General features: G+C 39.1%; 1 protein-coding gene across 16 annotated transcripts in view; it reads left to right on the top strand.

Moving 5' to 3' along the window:
* The window catches only part of ZNF438 (zinc finger protein 438), a 198,962-nt gene that overhangs the window by 73,718 nt on the left and 109,900 nt on the right, over positions 1-15,344 (top strand). For 2 of the 16 annotated variants that reach the window (XM_070381850.1, XM_070381858.1), the window contains exons 4-5: positions 13,042-13,168; positions 13,478-13,525. The exons of 10 other annotated variants lie outside the window; for them this stretch is intronic. The gene's annotated coding sequence lies outside the window, so the exon portion shown is untranslated. Of the gene's footprint in view, positions 1-6,034; positions 6,133-13,041; positions 13,169-13,477; positions 13,526-15,344 lie in introns of those variants that run through there. 4 more of the 16 variants (XM_070381851.1, XM_070381857.1, XM_070381854.1 and 1 more) reach the window with 3 other exon arrangements.

The raw sequence follows: 15,344 nt of genomic DNA, 5'->3' as shown, positions 1-15,344 counted from the left end.
CAGAAGGTTTCTTTACCAGCTGAGCTACCAGGTATAACCAAGATACACAAAATCAGTTGTAATTTTATATACCAGCAATGAAAAATTAGAAATTGAAAGTCAATATTTGTATCAAAAAAGAACGGACCTGAAAAAAGAAAAAAAATTCACAAGAACAATATTAGAAGGTTTCTAGTACCTAATCTCAGGACTTCCTCTGCATTTTAAAGGTCCTTCTTTAAAGCTACAGTGATCAAGGCAGTGTTCGTCTAAGGTAAACATATACGTCAATGGAATAAAATAGAGAATCCAGAAATAGATGCACACTATTAATGGTCAGCTGACTTCTTCTGACAGTGATGCCAGGTTAATTCAATGGGGACAAGATAGTCTTTTTAACATATGGTACTGGAACACCTGAATATTCAATGTAAAAAAATTAACCTCAACCCTTACTTCTTCTGTATATAAAAATAACTTGAAAAGAATCATGGATCTAAATATAAAAGACTAACACTATAAAACTTCAAGAAAAAATTGCAGGAGAAAATATTCGTGAACTTGGGATAGGCAAAGATTTTTTTTGGCCCAAAATGCATGAACCATAAAAGAAAAATTGACAAATGGGATTCCTTCAAAATTTAAAACTTCTGTTCTTCCAAAGACATCGTTAAGAAAATGAAAAGGCAATCTGTAAACAGAATATATTCACAATACATATACCTGACAGATGACTTGTGGCCAGAATATATAAAGAACTCTTAGAGCTCATTAGTAATATGACAGTCCAGTTAGAAATCTAGGCATAAGAAAATAACAAATGGCCAGTTTTGCATAGGAAAAGGTCTTCAACATCATTAGACATCAGAAAAATGTAAACCCAAACAATGAGATACCATTGGATATTCATCAGAATAGCTAATACTTAAAAAGTGTTAGAGTGGACGTTTCATATTTTGCTGGTAGGAAATCTAAATGATAAACCATTTAAACAGTTTGGCAGTGTGTTATAAAGTTAAGCATATTAATACTGCATGATCCAGCAATTTTCTACTAAATGTTTACCTAAGAGAAATGAAAACATGTTTAAACACATACTTGCACAGAAATGTCCATGGCAGGTTTATTCATAATAGCCTCAACTTGAATTCCATCAGGTAGTGAATGGATGAACATGTTGTGGCATACCTGTGCAGGGGTATACTACTCAGAACTTAAGGTAGTAATACATTTAGCAACATGAATGAATCTCAGAAACATTATGCTGAGTTCAATAAGCCAGACACAAAAGAATACAAGCTCTGTGATTCCATTTACTACCCACAACTATTATACCAAAAATACTAGGAAAAAAATTTAATCTGTCGTGACAATAAACAAACACATTGTCGTTTGCAGCTGAAACTGGAGTATGATTGACTTGGATGCGGCACAAGGGGACCTTTTGGTTTGGTCCCTGTGTTCTATATCCTGACTGTGGTGGTGATTATATGGCTATATATGTGTTTATAAAATTCACTGAAAGGTACACTAAAAATGTACACATTTTATTGTATATAAACTATATCTCAATAATGTTGTTTTGAAAAAATTCCAAAAATTTGAATGTTATTTTACTAACAACAGGTTATTGGTGGTGGTTTAGTTGCTAAGTCGTGTCCAGCTCTTGTGACCCCACGGACAGCAGCCTGCCAGGCTCCTCTGTCCATGGGATTCTCCAGGCAAGAGTACTAGAGTGGTTGCCATTTCCTTCTCTAGGGGATCTTCCCAACTCAGGAATCGAACCCAGGTCTCCTGCATTGCAGACAGATTCTTTACCAACTGAGCTATAAGGGAAGCCCAACAAAAGGTTAACTTCTGTCTAATGTTAGAAGACCTCTGTGTAAGGCTGAGTTGACCCCAAAATTCCATTTAGATAAACCAGTATACACAATATAAATAATAATACATGAGTTAAATATCCTTAAACATGAAAAGAGAGTAGATAAATCAGTTTAGTTAACCTATGATTTGATTTATTGGAATGGGACCCTAGCATCCTTGGAATTCATTGACATATCTTTTTAATTTCTTTAATTGATAATATCTTTGGCACTAAGAAGAATCCAGCTGAATGAAGTAATTATGAACAGTCCACTCTTGGTTTTCTTTTATTGTTCTTTTCATTTTTTTTTTTAACTGATAAGACTATGTGGAAGATATTCCAGTGTCCCTTAGAATCTGTTCTTGCTTTTAGGAGTAGTGGTCCTAGATTTTGCCTGAGCACATACATGGCTGTCCTTCTAAAATCAACATTTCTCTGCTTCTCTTTCAGCAGGGTGTGGCTTTGGACTAAGGAGAGGTGACTGGTGATGTGTTTAAGGTTACCTCATTAAGGACAAGCCGCTTAACCTAGATTTTCTCTTTTCCTTTCCTGCTGGCTAAGGTGTAACATCAGGCATAGCAGACTATGTCAGTCCAGAGATGGAAGCCACGTGGAAGTTGATGGACCCAGCCTGGGTTCCTGAATGATCTTGTGACACACGCCTCTCCCTGTACCCCACACTGGGACAGGAAAAAGAAAAGTCTGTAATTTTGGCTGTTGTATTTTTGAGTCTTTCTGTTATGGCAGAAAGTTTATACCCTAAGACAAATTGGACAAATTGGAAAGCATTTAAGATTTTTAAGTTTTTCTCTGTGTGCTGTTTGGTCATAGCTAATATATTTTGCTGTGTATTCTCAAGTAAAATAATTTCTAAAATAGTATATGATTTCAAAGTTCTTTTTGACCCAGTAGTTATTTAGGAGAGTGTTTCTCAAATTTATGAGTTACTTTTAAACTTTAGGTACTAATTATTAGTAAATGGAGACACAGCATTCAGCTTTTCTAATTTTTAAATGTGTTTATGGGCTAATTTATGATCAATTTTGGTAAAATTCCACAGATCTTTTTAACGAAGTTGCCTTCTTGGTAAGATACCAAAATATTTATTTATTGTGTTACTTAACTTTTCTGTAATTATTTTTTTATCTGATCTAATAAAGGTTTAGAGATTTAAATCAGTGATTTCTTCCATTAATTTTTCTTTATATTTCTGTCTGTTCTGATATCTGTGTTCATGTGTTACTTGTCAGCAGCTCAGTTGAGGATTGTACCTTTTATCAGAATAATGTGACTTTTTTCCTAATTTATATCTTATGCTTTGTGTTTTAGCTGACATTAATATGCTACTTTAGTTTATATGTCCCTGTATTTCTTACTTTATCTATCCTTTCTTTATCTTTATTTATATTTATCCTTTATTTATTTTTCTGTCATTTCTTTAAGATATGTTTTCTATAACTGGAGCATAGTTGGATTTTTTTAACCTATTGGGAAGAACCTTTGTCTTTTAACAGATATTATAACTCATTTATATTTATTATCAAAATTGATCTTTAATTGATTTTATTTCATTGATCTTGTTTTTGTTATGTCTTTGGTTTTTCCATTATGTTTTAGACTTTTTACTGTTTGATTTAAATTTTGTTTTTGTTTAATTTGGTTTTGAATTTTGCCTGCTTTGAAATATTATTTTTTAAGATTTTTTGAAAACTTAAATCTATATAGTGCCTATATAGATTTTTCCAGGGGGAAAAAGAAATTGAAAAAAAAATCAAATGAAGTTAATATATCAAATTTTATATTTGATGAGACTGTGTTTGGGATTATTAAATATAGTGGATTTCATGGTGATGGGTGGGGAATATTATTTACCGATGATCTTCTTTTCTGTGCTGTCCCTGTCAGTTACTGTATCCACAGCACAGGGCATGGCATTTACATGCTCACTAATGTTTGCTCAGTGTCAGAGTCTGTCCTTCTGCTCAACACTCTGATAGGCTTTTTCCCTACCTTGGATGCTCCTAGCCCTTTGACCTTCTCAAGTGGACGTCATCTCCATTCTGTCTCTATGATAAGTGTGCTTGTATATGGGGCTTTCCCATGTTTTTCAGAATATACTTGAGGACTATTTAGGGAAGTGGCTCTTGGAGGACACGCAGCCTTGTCTTGGAAATAGTGTGGAGGGAACAAGCCTGTAGCAGTTGCAAGAGATAATATCTTTAAGAAAATAATGATGTTGCTAAGTTACTTTGCGAGGGAAAGCTTGTCTTTCTCATATTTTTTAACTGATAATTATGTAGCTGGACTACCAAGATGCAGGGAGTGAGGGGAAGTCAGCTCTCCAGTCTCTCCAGGGCTGTGGGTCAGGGTGAAGTTCTTGGCCAGCGACTCATGTCTGTGTGGTATGTGGAAAGCAAATGGACTGAGGCGGCAGGAATACTGTTATTCTAGCTTTGGTTCTGTTTTCCTTTGTGACCATGGCAAACCTCTCAGCTCTTCTGGGCCTCAGGCTCGACCTGTTAAATGAGAAAGATGACTCTCCAAGATGCTTTCTAACTTTGAAACTCCATGCCTGATCAGGGCACCAGGGATAACCAGGGAATTTCCACTTGACAGCATTTTTATTTTTAATTTCATTTAAGTAGGGAAGTCAGCTTCATTTCATCTTGTACAGTCAAGAGGAATAAATCACTTCTCTTGCTGCCTTGAGTAAGGAGAACTAGAAGGGTCATGTGTGACTCGTGTACGTATGACCTGACCTAATATTAGCAAGTGACACACACGGTGGTGGACTGCCCCACTTACAACACCTGGAAGTGATCTGGTGATAGAATGACTCAGAGGACTGTGAAATTACCATCTTTCCCTGAGAAAACTGAGATGTTTTTTTAGACTCCCAGAAGGTTCTTGCCTTTGTCCCTGGTGTGTGTGTGTGTGTCTTGAGACTGAGGGTCCTGGGAGATAGATCCGCCGTGTGACCTTCAGCTGTTACAGACCATGGTTTTTGGCCTTCCCAAATCAACAGAAGTTGATAAGAGGCTAGGTGAGAAATTCAGGCAAGGCTTTATTGGGGCCCCTGCTACAGCTGAGGGCAGAGAAAATAACACGTGCCCTTGCTTGCTTCCTGAGGTGGGTTGAACTAGTTCCTTATATGGGGTGAGGGTAGGGGCAGCAGGTCCAGGAGTTGGGCCAGAGGGATGGCTTGGGTGTTTTGCCCACCCCTTTGGTGGTGTTGCGTGCAGGGAGCATGTGTGCAGTACCCTGCTTTTGGTCCCAACACTCTGCTCTTGCTCCTCCCTCCTCAGAAGTGGCAGTTGGGTTCTTTTTGGTCTTTGTGTATCTTCTTGTCCATAATTTGCCCTAGCTATGCATGCGCACAGTTATTTTTAGTCCCTTATAGTTTTTTGTATTTTGTGGCTTGAGGAGACTTTTGTCCAGGTGTGAGCCCTGTAGCAAAGGGTCCCAGGTCCCAGCTTGTCTCACAAGCAGGCATCAGACCTGAAGGTCACAGTGCAGATCCTTCATTGATGAGCTCCTGAGTGATCCAAAAGCTGTTCATACTGAAATCTTGTTTCACAAGGTCAGCAATGGGGGCTGCCCAAGCTGGCTTTTTGTCAAAAACTGAGCTGGGCATGATCACAAGTAGGGTAGGCAGAGAGAGTTTTCAGATAATGAACATGTCACAATTGTGAAAGAGCAAGGACACAGCACTGACTGAATGAAATCTGTGCAACAGTCAAAGGGTGACTGTTTCTGAAGAAGGGCTTTGTTTTGGCTCAGTTCTGGAGGATGATTCCACAAAGGCGCCATCCAGAACAATGTGGAGAAAAGATCATTGCTTCTCTTTGCTGTAGTCATCGCTCTGAGGACTAAAAAGTTATTGAAAAGTTTTATTTTCCGCTCTAGAAGAGCTTCTGGGGGAGAAAAAAAGAGAATCATTTCATTTCAGAAATGCTTTTTTTTTTTTTTCAGTAAATAGATGCTGTGAATAAGTCAAATAAAATGCAGAATAAATTTGAAACTTGGATAAAAAATGTAGATGATAGGCTTTTATTAAGTGCCACTGTGTGGTAGGCCTCTGGGGTACAGAGACCAACATTCAGTAGCCTCTGTTCACAGGAAGTGAACTTGAATGAGGCTGATAGATAGATGGCTAATACTATGTTTCCACTGCGTTTTTATAGAGCAGTTACTCTGGAGATGCTGCATCAGATGCCGAGACTACAGGTGAAGTAGACAGAGTCTCTGTTCTCAAGACATTTAGAATTCACAGTGAAATGCATCACCAGGTATGCAGAGCACCAGTTGTGCAGAGACATGTAGGAAGACATCAGTAGTTAGAATGCACAGGAGAGAATGATACAGGAAATTTGAACCTGCTCTAGAAAAGAACTAAGCAGTCTCAAGGCACCTGTTCCTTCAGTGGTTGTTGTAAGCTGTGCTCATTAACTTTCTGGCCCCAGAGGTACACATTCCTGATGTTAAAAATAATAATAGCCCAGAATTGTACAGTGCTTTGCTTTGTGTTGGGCACAGTCTAGTGCTTTACGTACAACAACTTGTTGTTCAGTTGCCAAGTCATGTCCAGCTGTTTGAGACCCCCATGGACTGCAGCACACCAGGCTTCCCTGTACTTCACTGTCTCTCAGAGTTTGCTCAAACTCATGTGCATTGAGTCGGTGATGCCATCCAACCATCTCATTGTCTGTTGCCCACTTCTGCCTTCAATCTTTCCCAACATCAGCGTCTTTTCCAGTTAGTGGGCGCTTCGAATCAGGTGGCCAAAGTATTGGAGCTTCAGCTTCAGCATCAGTCCTTCTAATGAATATTCAGAGTTGATTTCCTTTAGGATTGATTGGCTAGATCTCCTTGCAGTCCATGGGACTCTAAAGAATCTTCTCCAGCACCATAATTTGAAAGCATCAATTCTTTGGCACTCAGCCTTCTTTATGGTCCAACTCTCCATGCATGACTACTGGAAAAACTATAGCTTTGACTAGACGGACCTTGGTTGGCAAAGTGATGTCTCTGTGTTTTAATACACCATCTAGGTTTGTCATAGTTTTTCTTCCAAGGAGCAAGCATCTTTTAATTTCATGGCTGTATTCACTATCTGCAGTGATTTTGGAGCCTAAGAAAATAAAATCTGTTACTGTTTCCACTGTTTCCTATTTGCCATAAAGTGATGGGACAGATGCTATGATCTTCATTTCTTGAGTGTTGAGTTTTAAGCCAGCTTTTTCACTCTCCTCTTTCACCCTCTTTAAGAGGCTTTTTAGTTCCTCTTCGCTTTCTGCCATAAGGGTGGTGTCACCTGCATATCTGAGGTTATTGATATTTCAGCCAGCAATCTTGACTCCAGCTTGAGCTTCATTCAGCATAGCATTTCGCATGTTACCCTGCATGTAAGTTAAATAAGCAGGGTGACAGTATACAGCCTTGACATTCTCTTTTCTCAGTTTTGAACCAGTCCTTTGTTCCATGTCTGATTTTACCTGTTGTTTCTTGACCTGCCTACTGGTTTCTCAGGAGGCAGGTAAGGTGGTTTGATAGTCCCATCTCTTTAAGAATTTTCACAATATGTATATACAAACTATACAAATTATACCTAGAATTTTTTATTTGAAATTATAGAAAGATCCCTTTTGATTAAATACTATCCCCCATTTATTTACAGAGAAAGGCTTTCTTGAATTATAAATATATCTAAAAGAGATCACATTGCCTCCCACAAACACTGAATCCACAGCTCTTTGAGGTGGGGTTTTCTGTTCAGCTTAATGTCCTCCTGGTCAAATAAGAGGCTGCTTTCTCTGTCTTCTCATCTGTTGAAATGTCTGTCCCTTTTTACAGCACTAGAGGTCTTTAATTTATAAGCTGGATTTGTAAATTGCAGGGTCCCAGCTGGTTGGGCCTGTGGTCCTTCCATGCCTGAACCACAGGAGGCCTGCTATTTGCTCCTCTGAGGAAGTTAATAAGAGCTTTTGTGACCTGGTTTGAGTACAATTTACAGGCGCCCATTTAGGTGATCTGGAGGAAGAAAAATGGGATGAAAAAGTCAAAGTTATGATTGTGAACGAGAAGGAAAGTTAGAATTTTAAAACCAGCATCAAAATGGTACAGACAAAGAATTAGAAGTTAGGAAGAGCCTAGGAGGAGAGGTTTTTAATTAGAGCAACCCTCAAGACATTGGAAATTGTTATGATGGTTTTAAGTAGGCAACTCTTTGGCCTTAAAGTGAATCCACAACTTGACTTTCTGTATGTGGTTTATGAGATATAAACAGACACAGAATGTGAGGCAAAAAGGTAATTGTTTTATGTAAAGCTGTTTTGATGTATGGCTTCTTGGATATTGAAAGCCTCCTTGGATCTTAATTAAATACATTGAATGGTTTTAAAAGTTAATAAAATTGTAAGGAATTTTTTTTTTTTTTTTTTTGCACAGACAGTTATTTTCAGTTTGGTGAACAGGACTATCATTAGGAAGATTGTTGAAAGCAGTCTGTGATATAAAGCTTGAATGGTGTTAGTAAAGAACAGGAGCTTTAGAACCTCACTTAGACCCTATCTACAAATAAAATAAACTTTTTCATGTAATACTGAAATCAGCAATGCAATTGAAAATACAATAATACTTTGTATAATTTTATTATTCTATTTTGCTTTCTTTAAAATTAATTTTATTGATACAAGGAATTCATAATTTTTTTTTAAAGCCTTAAACATGAGATTTAAATTACCTTTGACCATCTCAGTCCCAGGGTCATCTCTTGCCATTTATTCTTCCGAATCTTGTTCTGAATACTTAAATACATGTATTTATATGTCTAGAAGAGATACTTGTGTTTTGTGTAGGTGTTAAACAATAACCCACAAATGTATTACGTTTTGCTGGTTCACTTAAGTGTGACCTTCCATTATACCTTTTGTGTTTAACAGCAGTAATGTTGCTGATCACAGCTGACATTTACTGAGTAGTTACTATGTGCTAGGCAAGATGTTTAGCATCTTTCATGTGTTTTGTCTCCCAGTCTTCATAATAGGCTTCAGAGGTGAGTAAAAACTGATTTTATATGAGTAAAATTCCAACGTTATTCTATCTCACATTTACATTAAATTACTAATGTAATTTAATCATCACTCTTTAGTACAACTTCAAAAATAAAGCAGAATGATTGCTTTTAATTGTTAAGAATATAACTTTTATTTCTGTGAGATTCGTTCTTCTGTGCCATTGGTCTTTCCAGCCAGCCCGAGAGGTATGTGTCTCTGCTAAGCCAGAGGCTGGGGGTATGCTCACCTTTCAGGAATGAGCTGGTCATACATGTGTCATGATTGACTCATCCTAAAGGAAGAACAGACACCCCAGACATTTCCTCAGTAGTTAATGATTTTCAGAGCCCATGCCTGTGATGATGTCCTTATTTGGGGGTCAATTATAGGGTACAAGTCCTAGGTGTGAGCAGGATTTTTTTTTAATTAATTTATTTTTGCTTGAAGGATAGTTGCTTTGTTGGTTTATGCTGTACATCAGTGTGAATCAGTCATAGGGTATACACAGAGGTTAAATTTTGAAAGATGCTTTTCACCGTGCTCTTGGCCATGCTGGTAAAAGCTACAGTTGCAGAAACTCTGATCATTTTTATGGCAGTTTGTAGACAGGGAGTGGTTGTTGGGTGGGTTGAGGGAAAAAAAATCTGCTTATTATGTGTACTCTGAGTTTAGAATTTGGATAAAGATATTTTCAAGATTTCTTGACAAAATAAAGATCTTTACTATGTGGGACAGCTGTCAGAAGGTTTAGATCTCAGCTCTGCTGCTCAGCTAGCTGGGAAAACTTGAAAAGGCCACTTAGTGATATTCAGTGAAATGATAATAATATCCATTTGTGTTGTTCAGTTGCTAAGTCGTGTCGACTCTTTGTGACCCCATGGGCTGCAGCACGCCAGGCCTCTGTGTCCCTCACTATCTCCCAGAGTTTGCCCAAGTTCATGTCCATTGAATCAGTAATGCTATCCAGCCATCTCATCCTCTGCTGCCCTCTTCTTCTTAATATCCACTTAGTAAAGCTGTGAGGTGAAATTACATGGAGTGTCTTATACATTGTGAAGCGTTGTGTGAATGTGCAAATATCGGGTGATGCTTCTGTCATTTTGTCATCTGAACTGTTGTCGAGGTCGTCTGCAGTTTGCCTTTTTCACTGTTGCCTCTGTCCTGAGAATGTAACTGCTTTCCTCTGTCCTTTATTCCATGGAAGAGAACACCGTATCAGACCTCTGTAATCTTCAGGGTAGGAGCTGGGGCCCTATTGCTGAACGTGAAAGTGTTAGTTATTTAGTCGTGTCTGATTCTTTGCAACCCCGTGGACTGTAGCCCACCAGGCTTCTCTGCCCATGGGATTCTCCAGGCAAGAATACTGAAGTGGGTAGCCATTCCCTTCCCCAGGGGATCTTCCTGACCCAGGGATCGAACCCAAATCTCCTGCACTGCAGGTAGATTCTTTACCGTCTGAGCTACCAGGGAAGGCCTAAACAAACATTGAAGTACAGCCAGCATTTCTTCAGGCCTAGTGTAAGAACTGAAAAGATCATCTGCAGTAACTCATGGAAGAGACATACCCAGTGTCCCAAGAAATATTTTTTCATTGTAATTAATACATAGTGTTTGTAAACATTTTGGCCTTTTTGTCTTGAAAAGTAAACAGGTGTTAATTAATATCTGTCTATATAGGAAAGTATTTGTTAATAAATTCTGTTGCAGTAGAACATGGTTTGAAAAAACCATCAGAAATTACCTTGCTGTGTCTTCTTTTTGGTTGCAGCACTTAAATTATCCTCAAATCTCATCATTCAAAGAGGGCATGAGGTTTTTTTATGTTTGTCAGAAGGAGACATGGGGTTAAAATGATGAAGAGACCTTCCAAGTCAGCTCTCAATTCTGGATAAGGAGAGAGCGCCATTGATTTTCCATTTGGTCTAGTCTGTGATGAGAACTGATCCTTGCTTAGAAGCTGTGAAAATCTCAGTTGCTCTTTGGGTGACCTGCCGTTCACTGTGTGTGTGTGTGTGTCCTGTGTGGGTGTCCTGTGTGTGTGTGTGACCTGCCACTCACCCTGTGTGTGTGTGTGTCTGACTCTTTTGAGTGACCCTTTTGACTGCAGCCTGCCAGTCCATGGGATTTTTAGGTGAGAAGATTGGAGCAGGTTGACATTTACTTCTGCAGGGGATCTTCCCCACCCAGGAATGGAACCCACATCTCCTGCATTAGCAGGCAGATTCTTTACCACTGAGCCATCAGGAAAGCCCACCAGTCACCATACAGGATCACTACTGGTATAGTTTGCTGCTTGAGGAAGATATGTGTACTTTGGAGGAGGTACACTGCTGAAAAAAAAATTCTCTGGTTTTACTGTTCCCTCTTCTGGATAGTTCCAAAAACCCAAGCCTTTTAATTTTCATTGGTGATTTGCTTTGTCATCTCTGTATTCACTTTCATTGGTTTCTTGACCTACTCTTTGTGGTAGACCGTCCCTAACCTGGTTATACCAATGGAAAAAGTGAAATCTTATTTCAGGGTAACCTGTAAAATTCTATTCCATACTTTAGACTTAGACCACTGAAGATAGCACTTTTCCCCTTCATTTTATCTTACTCCCCCTATGTATTCTTACTGTCTTGAGCACCATGGGGTTTTTTAGTTGTTTGTTGTTGTTTTATTTTTTAATGAATCTCCTTCAGACTCACCTATTTATAGAAGCTGAACATTTCCTCCTTTCTCAGAGGCAGTTATGGCTAGAGTAGCTTTGCTTCTTGAGATCCTAACCAGGGGGGTCTCTGAAGGAGTCCAGAATCTGCAAGTCACACTTGCTTTTCCATAATTAGCAACTAGAAATATTTTAACGTGCCTTGACTATACCTAAGCAACTCTTTAAAAAAAATAGTTTGCAATCAGTTGAATTCTCTAAGCTTCTGGCTTACAATACAGAAGAAACTTCTACAGAGAGTAGATAAAGGATGGGGTAAGAATTTTCCGATTTGATTGCATATTATTTATTGTGGAAAGAATGTTTTCCCTACAGACTGACTAGGAACAAGATGTTTAAACATAAGCCAGGGTGGAGACCTGTTTGTTTGGTCAGCTTCAGAGGAGCCACGTTTCTCTACTTGTGAAGAGTCTGCCAAATCTTCCATCCTCCCCACCCCCGCCTGATTCTTCAAGTTTCTTTGGGACTTTTACTTAGGGCCCTTGTTGGATAAGGCAGTGATGGAGTGCATATGTGGCAGTTAGAAAGGCTAAAGGCTTTTTTTCTGGAGGGACATGATTTTATCATGTCATCATAAATTTATGCTGTGCTGTTTGTGTGTGTGTGTATAAAATGGCTTTTTCCCAGGCCCCCTCTGTAGTTGGCTTGTGTATTCACATAGCTGGGTGGCTGCAGGACCTCATTTATCACACAGGCAGTGGGAGCGGGCACGGAGATATGAAAGGGTTACTGTTCACATTTCCTGTGTAATTCCCTCTGATCTTACTGAGCTGTAATTCCTCTCTTGATGTTAAACATTCCCAGGCTCCTATAACCTTCTCACCAGTTTGTGCTAGCCAAGTTTGTCCCAGGTGATCATGTATGTAGGGGGACCTCCTGCTTCTAAAGATTAGAAACCCCTTCTTGGTCCATGCGATAGGCTAGCTGTTCTCATTAATTTGCAGCCCAGAAGAAATGCCTTTGATTTAAAACAAGAACAGAGCACTAACGGATTAGTTTTAAAATTCACATTAGCAGCCAACAACCAAATCTGTTGTCAGATTTAAAAATCTTCTGATTCCTGGACTGGTGAATTTCTAGGTAAACCAAAGCCCTTTGGATCTAGCGGAGATTTACCTTTTTCCTTCTAAAAGCACATTTGAAAAGTGGGTTCTGATTGGAAAAAGGTAAATTTTGATGCCACCATCTTACTTTTAGCTTACGTGATCGGTAGAGTGTTTTTAGTTATGTCATGTAAAGCCACTTAGCTGAAATGGCAACATTTCTGCTTCAATTCAATTCAGGACGTAGTAGCTGAGCGTAGGGTGGTATTTATTTTCTACTTTTTGTCTGGTTTTTAAAGTATATAGCAGCTCATTTTTGTTCCACAACTTTTAAAATGTATATTTTTGTGGTTGGCAAAAGGTTTTCTATTTTTCCCTTTCCCCCTAAAGTTTTGGGAGCAAATGACATGTTCCTGTGAAGCACTGTATGTGTCAGCAGCTACTGATGGATAGGGACACAGTACCTATTCCAGCCCTGGCCTCATCCGTGAGGAGCTTCCCTCTAACACAGCTCAGGGTAAGTCTGCTCCTGTTGCTTGGAGCACATTGCCGTGTTCCCACCGTCCAACTCGGGAACCTAAGGATTCAGGGATGGACAGAAATGAAACATTGTCTCTTGGAAGGGGTTTCTAGGATAATTAAAGTTTGCCGGTGTTTAGGCCAAGTAGACTGTTTGCATGGCTTCAGGTAGTGAGATAAAATACTTTTTATGCACCTTATCCATGGCTTCCCATGGAGGCAGGTAGAGGAACTTTTAGATTGATTTCGTTTGGATCTGCCTTAGAAAGCCAATGTGACTCGTTGTTGTCTCTCATTCTCCCTTCAGTTTCCCAGAGCCTGAGGTAGCCTGTCACATGGACGGCTTTCAGTAGAGGTTTGTTTGAATACATGTGAAGTAGACATTACTTGTGTAGATTCTAAATTGGTCTGTATGTGTGTCATTAAGCACGTGTCTAATAGTTTAACTCTCACTTTTCCAATTCGTCTCTAATGATAGATCCTGTTCAGAGTTTTTTGTTATTAGACAGTTAATTCCTCACAACAGTCTGTGTCCAAGTCCCTAAGTGCTTTCCACCTGGCTGGCTAACTGTGGCACTGCTCAGTCATAGAGAAAAATGACATTTAGTCACAAATTACTTAAATTATAGGCTCTTAATATTTCCTAAAACCAGTAAGCCCATTTATTATTGTAATGATGGAAGAATGCTTATATTTTCTCCCAAATAGTTATTCCTTAGGACCGTCCTAGAGCACTGAATAGTAATGTTAGTCAGTGGACAAATACTTAGAGATACTTAGAGAATGATGACGTACACAGCATCGTGCCTGGTACCATGTGTTCTGCAAAGATGTGTACGACCTTGGTCCTGCCACCTCGAATCTAGGCTTCTCCACAAATAGGTGCTTTACACCAGTCAGCTTAAGGCCATCAGAATAGATATGGGCTGAGAGCCCTGAATGAGAATCAGGTGAGTCCTCTTTCAGTGCATTAGATGCAGGAGATGCAGGTTCAGTCCCTGGGTCAGGAAGACACCCTGGAGAAAGGCATGGCAGCTCATTCCAGTATTCTTACCTGGAGAATCCCATGAACAGAGGAGCCTGATGGGCTACAGTCCGTGGGGTTGCACAGAGACTGAGCACACACGCATATATGCACACACTGGCACCAGGCACTCTCCCGTTTACAAAGATAGGAATGTCAACATGCACATACACATACACGTGTGCGTTATACATATATGTTATCCCCTTAGTAACGGCTACTACCTGGTCTGGACTTCGTAATTTATGTTAACACACCAGTATTTCTTTATGTTCTCTTTTTAAATCACTGCTTGAGACTACTACAAATGGTGTTAATTTTATATTTGTAATTCTCGTTGTGTTTTAATCACGAGTAAGAGTCTAAATAAGCATTTGTTAAATGAACTAAAGGACAACCTGTGTGTGCATGTTTTGGCTTAATTATATACAAACAGTAGCTTATTTAGTAAGATGAAAATGGTTGGTTTTCATTGCAGCAACTTGGTTGAAGTTTGTCATGTTTGGAAAATTGTTTTATAGTATCTCTGAGAATATTGGCCTTTTTATCTCTAACAAATAATTTTACCTTATAATGAACTTTGCAAATTACTTCTGAGTAAGATCTGGGTTTAGGCTTCCTTTTCCAGTTTGGTAGTAGAGGCTAGACACAGGACATTGTGAGTCCTGCAACAGCCTAGGTAAATTACAAAATAACATTATTTTAGTGATCTGTTATTACATAATTAATTGCCTCAACACTGAGTGGTTTGTTCTCGATAGCTCATGGTTCTGTGGGTTGGGAGTTCAGACAAGTCTCAGTTGGGTAATTTTTCTATTCCACATTGCACTGACTAAGATCACTGGATGGTATTCATTTGGTAGATGGATTAGATGCTCTGGAGGATCTAGGATATCTTTATGCACGTATATGGTGTGTGGACAAAGGTAGAAGATGTGTCTATATGACCTTTTTAGCAGAGTCTCAAGGGAGTCAGACTTGTCCTGTTGTGGTTTAGGACTCCTAGAGAGAATTTTCCAAGAGATGGGAAGGATGATGCTATAGAGGAAGGTCTAAAACTGGAAACTGGCCCCACATCACTTCTACCATATTGTGTTGGTCAAAGCAGTGCCAGAGCCCCCCAGTTTCAGTGAGATGCGACATAGAGTGG

Source organism: Bos mutus, chromosome 13 (assembly GCF_027580195.1).
Source record: "Bos mutus isolate GX-2022 chromosome 13, NWIPB_WYAK_1.1, whole genome shotgun sequence".
Taxonomy (NCBI): domain Eukaryota; kingdom Metazoa; phylum Chordata; class Mammalia; order Artiodactyla; family Bovidae; genus Bos; species Bos mutus.
Note: the sequence above shows the minus strand (reverse complement) of the source record. Positions and strands in the feature narration are given on the sequence as shown.